Source organism: Panthera uncia, chromosome D1, assembly GCF_023721935.1.
Source record: "Panthera uncia isolate 11264 chromosome D1, Puncia_PCG_1.0, whole genome shotgun sequence".
Classification (NCBI taxonomy): domain Eukaryota; kingdom Metazoa; phylum Chordata; class Mammalia; order Carnivora; family Felidae; genus Panthera; species Panthera uncia.
The window spans coordinates 67779433-67788646 of NC_064808.1; positions in this window are offsets into that span (position 1 = coordinate 67779433).

The window sequence follows — 9214 nt, forward strand, 5'->3', positions numbered from 1 at the left end:
TTCTTTCTTTCTTTCTTTCTTTCTTTCTTTCTTTCTTTCTTTCTTTCATTTTTAATTAAAGTGATCTCCATTGTGTAAGGGGTACCTTGCACAGTAGAGTACAGTTTAGTGGCTAAGTACATAGTATCTCTTCCAATAGTGCAACATTGTATGCAGTGGGGAGAAGATTATATGTTTAAATTTTAGATATTTGTAGATGACAGAGATGGGCATGGCTAGAAAATGCCCAGGAGGTAGTTGTCATTCAAGTGGCACTGTCTGATGACGTTTATGGATATAGGACTGGGGCTCCGGATGAGTGTTGAATGTGAGTGTTGAAACAATAGCCACGTGTATCATGTGCTAATTGAGTTCTTAAGCAGGAATGAGATTTGCCAGAAAGAAGTGTAAAGTGGGAACAGTAGCTGTTAAGTTGTGGGAGATGAAATGAATCCCGAATGATTAGAGAAATAGTAACTGTATTTTGTTGAGCTTAACTAAAAAAGAGCTTGCAGGTCTTAAAGATAAATGGGCTAATAGAATTCTCTCTTACTTGGTATACCTAGTGTTATGGATGAAAAGATGTAAGTTTTAAAATGATCAACTGTCTTTAAGGACTATATATTTCAGACAGGAAAGAAGATATTTATATGGAAACTACAGGTAAAAATCACCACAAGGTGTGTGTGGGTGGCTTGGTTGGTTAAGCCTCTAACTCTTGATTTCAGTTTAGATCATGATCCCATGGTTTGTGAGATTAAGTCTCCCATCAGGCTCTGTGCTCACACTGTGGAGTCTCTTTGAGATTCTCTCTCTCCCTCTCTCTCTGCCCCTCCCCAACTCTTTCTCTCTCTCAAAATAAATAAATAAACCAAAAAAATTACCACAAAACAGGGCTTAATATTCATGCCATGGGGGGGGGGGGGCGGGGAAATCTTCACAGGGTTAAGGCCACAGAGCTAAAGAGTATTCAGACACAAGATCAGGGCCAATAGAAATGAGGAGTGAAGAAAGGGAACACTCCCTGAAAATCTGAGTAATTGTGAAGTATTACATTTCAAGGTTATACTTTTTTTGCTTATACAAAGCTAATATATAATTTTGATGTGTTGTATTAACAAATCTCAAACAACATATGTACTTCCTCTTCCTTTTGATTTAGAACATTTTTTATTTAGCCATATTGAGAATGCTAGCTTATATAAAAATTTTAAAACAACTCGTAATTTTCCATAATCATCCGACTGTTTGGAGTATACCTACTCAGGTGTAATTCTAAAGTTCACACAAATACGAAAAGGAAATTATCTTTGATCTGCCCAATCTGCCACCCACTCAGAAGGCAGGACTCCATGGATCTAACCCAATCAAGATGGAAGAACTAATTTAGTTCCTAGCAGTATATTTATGATGCTTTCAGGATTGCTATCTATTAAATAAAATAAGCCTTCATCAAATGACAAATACACTGCAAGAATAAAACAGTCCTCGGAGTTTTGCAGCAAAACTTCCTTCTCTTTGTAGTATCAGGGATTTTTAAGAGTTTATTAGCAAGGAAATGTCATAGAGGGAAAATAGCCCACCATACAGTATTTGCTAAATCCTAGCTGAAGTTTCCTTGATGAGGTATCCACTTACTACCTGTCACCTCGTAAGAGAAAAGCTTACAGAAATTTATCTCTACCACGTTTTGCATTACCATTCCTATACTTTTTTTCATCTTATGTGCTGTGAACAAAAAACAATCACTTATTGGATAAGAGATTCAGGCTCAACATCACTGGGGAAAAAACCCAGTAACTTCCCCTTGAAGCTCAGTCAATATTTAAATAATAATAAAAGAACTTGTGATGTATCAGATACTAAACTAAATGGTTATTTTTACAAACCTCAAGCTTGTAGGCATCAGGGCATAATGAAAAGAGTTAATGTTTTAGAGTCAGGTAAATTGACTCTTAACCATTGGGGTGCCTTGAATAAGCGGCAAATCCTTATCTGAGTGTCATTCCCTTGTCTCTAAGAAAGGGACAATAATATTTAACAGACATTACACATGTAAAACTTCTTCTACAGCATTTGATACAGAATAGGTACTCAATAAATTCACAAGCCCAACCGTAGGGACAGGAAATTTGTTCATGCTTTGAAGAACATTGTCCTGACATTTCTCACTACGTGTCCTTAGTGTTTTACCAATAAATCCAGTTAGACAGAGGGGTAACTATAAATGACTTTTAGTATACAAAAAAGCTAGATGTGGGTACACTTTAGTGCTGAATCAAAAGGCAGAGATTATTGCTAATCCTACGCCTTGGTTAGAGCTGAAAATCAAGTCAGGTGACTTACTCTTTGTCCTCAGTTCCTGAAGATAGTTTATGTGCATACCCCACCAGCTCTGTCCATTTTCCTGACCTTCCCTCATCCGTAGTTTGAAGGTCACTATTAACATCTTCTTTAGCTCCTCTGATGTTCCAGACATTCATAAGACATACCACAACCTTTTCTGCCAGACATGATCAAAGCTTTGAAGTCAATGACACTTTTCACGATAGTTTTTTGACAGCTGTTCTATGATGAGCAGTTAACAGGTTGTCTCTTCCTTATTGGGAGTTGGTGCAATTAGTGCCAACATTTTAGGGGTATCTCTGAATGTGCTTGCTTTTGATCTGGATTCTATCTGACGGAGTGTTTTAAATCTCTCAACAAAGTGTTCTGTGTAGAGGGAGACTTTGCACATCATTGTTAGCTATACAGCTTTCAATTTTTCTCTAATTACTTTTTGCTGGTATATAAAATGCAAATTGATATTTATATACTCAATTTATTAAACTCACTTGCTAATTCTTATAGTTTATCTGGAGATTCTTTTGGATTTTCCACATCTATAATCATGTCATCCACAAATAAGGGCAGTTATTCCTTCCTTTCCAAAACTCGTCCCATTTTCTTCTAACTAGGAGCTCCAGTACAATGTTAAACAGAAAAGGTGAAAGCAGGCATCTTACTCTCACTCCCAATCGCATGGTGCAAACAAAGATTTTGCCATTAATTAGGAGGCGTTTGTAGATTTTGCCATTAATTATGAGGGGTTTGTAGATGTTCTTTACAAGATTGAGGAGGTTTTTTTCTAGTACGCTAGCAAAGATTTTATAACGTGAATTCATGCTGAGTGGTATCAAATGCATTTTTTCTGCAACTACCGAGATAATCATATGATTTTCTACTTTATTTTCTTAATATAGTAGATTATATTGATTTTAAATATTGAAACAATCTGAAGTAAGCCCACCTCGATCTCCCATCCAAGTACTAACCAGGCCTGACCCTGCTCAGCTTCCGAGATCAGACGAGATCGGGTGCGTTCAGGGTGGTATGGCCATAGACTAAGCCCACCTCAATCTCACTTGATTCTGTTATCAGCCAATATAATTTGGGATTTTTTGCATCTACGTTTATGATGGATATTAACCTGTAATATTTCTTTCTTAATATGTCCTTATCAGGTTTTGTTATCAAGATTATACTGGCTTAATAAAATTAGAAGTGTTCCCTCTGTTTCTATTCTCTGACAGAGCCTAGATAAGATTGGTGTTTTTTTTCCCTTCAATGTTTGGAATAATTCACCTAAACTTATCTGTGCTTGGAGTTTACTTTGTGGGAAGGTTTTTATTTTCAGACACACTTCTTTACTAGATATAGGACCACTCAATTTTTTTAATGTTTATTTATTTATTTTTGAGAGAGAGAGAGAGAGAGAGAGAGCGAGCAGGGGAGGGGCAGAGAGAGAAAGAGAGACTCTCAGGCAGTCTCCACACTGTCAGTGCAGAGCTGGCTGTTACCCACAAGTTGTGAGATCATGACCTGACCTGAAATCAAGAGTCAGATACGTAACCAAATGAGCCACCCAGGTGCTTCAGACCACTCAATTTGTATAGTATATTTTGTGTATGTTCTTAATAAATTGCATTTTAAAATAACTTTGCTCATTTTCTCAAAATTGTATAATGTGATGGCAAATGTTTTCATTATCTCTATTTTAATTTCCTTAGAATCTAATAATAATGCCCTCACTCTCATTCCTGATATTATTTAATCTTTATAATAACTCTATGGAGTAGATATTATAAATTTCTCACTTTTACAGAGGAGTAAATGAATCTCAAAGAGCTAAGAAGCTGTCCAAATTTACTTAGTAAGCACAAAGCCGGGACTCAAAGCAAGGTCTATTGTCAAAAGCCTACATTTTTACTACCACATCATACTCACTTCAAAAATATATGGTAGTCATGGCTAGATGCTGATTTTAGTCCTCTCGTGGGGATAGGGGGGACAGAGGAAGCAAAAGGAAGCAGAACTTTTGTCCAAGAAAAAGAGAAAATAGAACAGGGAAAAGATAAACTTTCCTCATTCTCTAAACCCTAACACATTTGACACATTTGACATCAGTACTGTTTGAATCATTTTCCACTGAACATGTGCCTCTCTATGCTATTCAATTTCTCTGAAGAGCACTTCCTCATTCTATAAGAAAACTTTAAACTATCTTTAAGTGCCAGCTTCTGCTCTGTGAAGAATTCCTTCTGTTCTCTTCTTCTATTCTGTGTCGTAGATCCCAAGAATTCCTGAACTCTCCCAACACAATAGATCTGTTATATTACCACTGTGTTTATTTTTTCAAAAAACCTTCATGGCACCTGGGTGGCTCAGTTGATGAAGTATCTGACTCTTGATTTAAGCTCAGGTCAGGATCTCACAGTTCATGGGTTTCAGACCCACATTGGGCTCTGTGCTGACAGTACGTAACCTGCTTGGGATTCTCTCTCTCCCTCTCTCTCTCTGCCCTTCCCCTGCTCATGCTCTCTCTCTCTCTCTCTCTCCTCTCTCAAAATAAACAAATAAACTTTAAAATAAAAAAAAGCCTCTATTCTAGCCCATGTATTTACATACAGCATTGTGAATATGTTTATAAACATCTCCTCTTCTACTGAATTATCAGTCTCTTGAAGGTAATAGGAAACAAGTCTGCATTTTTCTACCCCCAGTGTTTAACATATCATAAAGGAGGTGCACAGTGAAAACATGATCACTATTTTATAGGGTTAATTATTTTTACACATACTTTTTACTTCCTTTTCCCTCAAGGAATCTACCATAACAAAACATTGCTTGGGGTATGCTCTCTAGATATGGACTTTCTTAAAAGAAAAAATGATCTAAACTGCTTTCATCATTTGAAGCTCCAAATTTCATTATTTTAAGTGAAGAAATGTTGACACATGGCTACAGGCATTGAAGCATATTTTAAGTGTTTTCATTTAACTAGTTAATGCTTAAACACACACAGACCCAATGGTCTGCATTATCTCAATTAGAAATAACACCAAAGGCTAGATTTGTTGTAAATTTGAGGCTTTTACTGAATGTGAGCCTCAAAATAAATATTTGTCCTGCTCCCCACCTTCTTCCCACCCCATTCACTTCTCCTTTGGTTATTAACCATGAAGGTACTATGTGATAGATCAACCAAAATCTCTCCAGGGCAGCTCACAGAAGGCCCAAGAAAACCTTATAGAACATAGAGCTGCAATATGGGGCACAGCCACTAGGTGGAACCTCATAAAATCTATCCTTGCCTCTGGCCTGTTTATTATTTAGCCCACAGAATGCTGAGGCCATAAAGGACCAAGGAAAACAAACCAACCCCTTCATTTTCACAGAGAAGGAATGCAAGGGCCAGTCAAGAAAAGGACTAGCGTAGGCCACTCAATGAGTTAGCAGCAGACCCCAAATCAGCACCCAGAATCTGTGTTGCTGGCAGGTCTTTACATTTGTCACAGTGATTATTTTGCCGCCAGGGTTATGAAGGGAAAAGGAGTACAGCTTAAATAAAAACAGGCGACATGGCTGATCAATCGCCTCTATGGCGAGACAAAGCAGTATTGGCATAACAGTAATGAGCTTGTGCTCCAGAATAGCAAGCACAAAGAGTTAGGATCCCCAGAAAAAGAAAAAGAAGATACACCTTTCAAGATATGGGAAAAGTTATTTTCAGCCCCCAGCTATTTTCCGTGATCTACATCCTACTTGCCCAAGACTTTTTGTAGAACTTGCCAGAAGGTGTTAGAATTACAAAGAAATACAAAAGCCTCAGTTAAGGATTTTAAGGGAACAAAGGAAAGGCAAAAACTCACAGTTTCTAACAGGCCAAGAAATAGCCTCACCTGATCAGAGACAAAAAATCAGTGGTAAAAAGAGACAAAAAATCAGTGGTAAAAACTCCTAGTAACTGTTTCAAAAGTAAGCCAGACCCTGCCTTTCTTACCTGAGATGAGGAGCCCAGGACTCCATCCAGTTAATACCCTCTCTGGAAGCTCCCTCACAGACCTTCCCCTTGTCTGATAGTCACCTCTGCTTCACTATAATATTAAAGGCCCCTCCCAGGCTGGAGCACAAGCTTCGTTAACATAACATAGGGATGCGGGTTTAGGCAGGAGTGCCGGCGCTACCCTCTGCCTGCCTTTACCTGCAAAGACTAGAGCTCCCCTTTCTGAATATTCATCCTAATCCTGAATGAAAGGAACCCACTCACGCCTGCTCTTGGAGTCTTGGCTTTGAAACTTGTGCCTGGTGATCTCATTGCTGCAAATAAAGTTTCCTTTGTGTGACAACTCCACCTGGTGTAGTCTTTATCTGTGACTCACCCAGAAGTGAACTCAAGTTTGTTCTGTTACAGAATTACATGCTTGAGCCAGAGGAAGTGGGCTTCAGGTCAGTCAGCATTAGTGTGCATTAGAATGAAGGTATCTAGACTTCTTACTGGAGAGTCAAAGAGACCTTGTATTCCGGGTGTGTTTCAACTGTAGGAAAGGTTTTGTGCAGAGTGGGTGGAAAGAACTGTCCTTAGCTTTTCTACTGACAAGTTTCCTGCCCACTGTTTCTAGGGGTAAAATGGTGCAGTCTGCCTTGCTAACGGGCATAACTGGAGCAAGGAGTTATCGGGATTTGGGATCAGATAATTGCAGGACAAAACTAACTGAGACAGGTTATCACTGGCAATTTCTCCACCCCTTCAATTCTATCAGGTTCCTTTTCCTAGTGTCCTCAATTCTGCCATGCCTCTGTCCTACAGAGGGAATATGGCAAACAAATACAATTATATACAGCAACCTGAGAAATGGAGGTAGTAATGATTGTGTTTTAGGAATAATATGTGTAAAATGTCTACCACAATCTCTGGCATACACACAGCAATGTTCAAAGATGGTTGCTATTTCTCTGCTGCTTCATTCCTCCCAGATATATTTATATTTAAACAAAAACTAAAATGAGAATATGTCTTCATCTCCACAGCTGAAGAGTTCTGGTCCAACAGAGAGCCTTCGTGTCATTAATACATTTATACATAGTTGGCAGTAGCCACTCCAAATAGAGATGCTCCATATGTAAAGATCAAGTGGGCTGCTGGTGCCTTCATTTTTAAGGTTTTCTTTTTTTTAAAAATTATTTATTTATTTTGAGAGAGAGAGAGAGAGAGAGATAGCACAAGCAGGGGAAGGGCAGAGAGAGAGAGAGAGAGAGAGAGAGATAGCACAAGCAGGGGAGGGGCAGAGAGAGAGAGAGAGAGAGAGAGAGAGAGAGAGAATCCCAAGCAGGTCCTGCACTGTCAGCACAGAGCCCCATGTGGGTCTCTCATGAATGGCAAGATCAGGACCTGAGTCAAAATCAACAGTTAGACATTTAACCGACTGAGCCACTCAGGTACCTCTGATATCTTCATTTTTAAAATTTATAAATTGAAGGTAAAAACTAAAGCATTTAAAAGAAAATAAACTTTCTATAAAATGTACAGAAAGGGTAATATCCGAAGGCAGTTGTGCTCTCGCACTTTGTTACTGTCATTCCATGTTGTTAAACCTTCGAGAAACATTTCTATAATCTAGTAAAATTAAAATATAGACAATCACAAAGCATTTACTTATTCTAGGCAGTGTTTAAATTGCCAGTACAAAGATTATTTTACTTACACATTACAACCAAATCTGTGTGTTAGGTAATATCATCACATTTCAGAAGAAAATGTCAAGAACAGCAACAAAATAAACAGTGTCACAGTTAAAAGTCAAAGTTGAAATTTTGAATTTGGTCTATGGTCTTATAATATGTATTTTATATTATATGTTATACTTATAATAGCAAAAAACTGGAAGCCAAGTAAAGATCATATGGTGGAGAACAATAAATGGAGTGAATTATAAAACAATATATAACCATCTGAAAGTGTATATATATATGTGTGTGTCTATGTGTATGTATATATAATAAATAAAAACATAGAAAGGGTTTATAGTATAATAACTTTTTAAAATGTGACATAAGTCTATATTAATTATTTTTGAAATTCTTTTATATATGCATAAAAACTTCCCTTTGGGAGATAAAGAGAACAAATGTCAAGTTTTTCATGCATGGTATAGAATAAGAAAGCAAACCTAATAAGTTCACTGTGGTCAGCAGGTTCTAAATATGAGAATGTTTTAGTTCCTAGTGTTACTAAGCTTTGTCTTACCAAAAAAAGAATAAGCTTTTGAGACAATACTCATTATGTCCCTGTTTTTGATAAGTAGATTTTAGAAGTAATAAAGCCAGTAAGAACAAAACCTCAGCTTCTGATGTCCCCGCCTGGGGACCTAAACTGGAGAAGAGCCTCCCTGCCTTTCCTGTGATGACAAGGTGGAAGGTGAGCCCATGAAAAGCAGCGTACAACCTGCTGATCACAAAGATGCACTGAAATCCAACCCCTTAGCTTCTTTAAGAACACCAAGTAAAGAAGGGACACTGATACCACATCCCTCACAAGTCATATCCATCCCACCAGGTAATCCCATGAGAAGACCTGCACTGAACTGGAGAGTGGACAAATACAGAGATGAGCAGTTGATGTCATGGATTTCTTTTAGGTCCCCTGTACCCTACCTGTCTCTTTTTTACTTCCTTTAAGAAATAAGAGACAAATTGCTATCATAATAGATTATGGAGGACTCCTTTTTCTCTCACCTTTAATTTTCTATCAACAGATATAAAAACAAGGTAGGAAATAAATACACAACCTGTTACCAGAACAGTGAATATTATATAAGAATAGGATTGTAGATGATATATGTGTATATTTATACTTCTTTCTCTTGTTTTGTTTTCCACATGTACTTACATTACTTGAAAACTTTCTTTAAAAGAA